The sequence below is a fragment of the Dermacentor silvarum genome, chromosome 10 (genome assembly GCF_013339745.2).
Source record: "Dermacentor silvarum isolate Dsil-2018 chromosome 10, BIME_Dsil_1.4, whole genome shotgun sequence".
NCBI lineage: Eukaryota > Metazoa > Arthropoda > Arachnida > Ixodida > Ixodidae > Dermacentor > Dermacentor silvarum.
The window spans coordinates 65,825,495-65,826,951 of record NC_051163.1 but is presented as its reverse complement, the minus strand read 5'-3'; positions in this window follow the sequence as shown (position 1 = coordinate 65,826,951).

Here is a 1,457-nt window from a genome sequence, read left to right as displayed (position 1 = left end):
AGAAAGGACAGCCCGTCACATGCAGCACTGTACATTGTTTTGAAGGGTTGCAAAACGTGGGCAGAGTGGTCACATCTTGTCTAAATTGAAACAACGAATATAGGCTGCCTAGAATATCGGCATTCTTAATGAACGACTTGAAGTACGTGAAGTGAAATTATCTGCCCCAAGCGTTCGCTTAGGAAGCGGTGCACGGTCACTGGATTAAACAAAAAAAGTGTGAGCGATGCCTCCGCGCGACAAGCGCGGTTCGCTTGCGGGAGAATAATTCGGAACAGCTTTCACAAGAACTGGTTTCTAGCGCTCTCGAGACTACCCGTGAATGTAATTGTCCCTTGTATTCGAAAACACACGAACTCTTGTCATACTATGCCAATTTTGGTACATACCAAGCGAACGAAACGACCATGAGAGCACCAAGACGTAGGCGGCTGTTTCATGACCTACATGACACACTTGTCATGACGTATCACTTAGGTTCATCGTACACTCTTGTCATACTTTGCCAATTTTGGTACATACCAAGTTAACGAAACGACCATGAGAACACCAAGACGTAGGCGGCTAGATAGATAGATAGATAGATAGATAGATAGATAGATAGATAGATAGATAGATAGATAGATAGATAGATAGATAGATAGATAGATAGATAGATAGATAGATAGATAGATAGATAGATAGATAGATAGATAGATAGATAGATAGATAGATAGATAGATAGATAGATAGATACTCTTAAAGTGGCGAATGTTCGGCAAGAAATGCTTCACATAAAAAAAAATTCGCGTTCCCTGCGTGACCACGGCATTCTGCGAAGGTATGTCCGAAATCATTGGTGAGGCTGTATTTATAGGAACGCCAGTGAGGAAACCTATGGACGAATAAATAGAATCCGACTCCGCAGCCAGTATCGACGCAGTCAGGTAGGAGCGCCTCAAAGTAGAAACACTTATGACGTCACAAGCGAGGGAGGTTGACCAGCTGTCCGGCATTCGCTTCTCGTCCATAGCGTGACCGCAGAAAGCGGGTCACCGTCTGGCGCGATCTTGTGCGGCGGGGATCAATGGACTGGGGGCATCCACCGCTCGGCACTATACCTGCGCTCTACCCGCGGGCTTGACAGGCGAACGTGACGTCATCGTCGTCATGCATCATTATATCATCATCATCATCATCATCATCATCATCATCATCATCATCATCATCCTATTTTTATGTCCACTGCAGGATGAAGGCTTCTCCCTGCGATCTCCCATTACCCCTGTCTCGCGCTAGCTGATTCCAATTTCCACCTGCAAAATTCCTAATTTCATCACCCCACCAAGTTTTCTACCGGCCTCGACTACTAAACACTTTTTCTTGGCTCGGAGGATCTAACCCCTCCCACATCGTAAACTCAATAGATCTCAAGCTTTAACACTAAAGGCTTCAACATACGGAGGCATACCCAAACC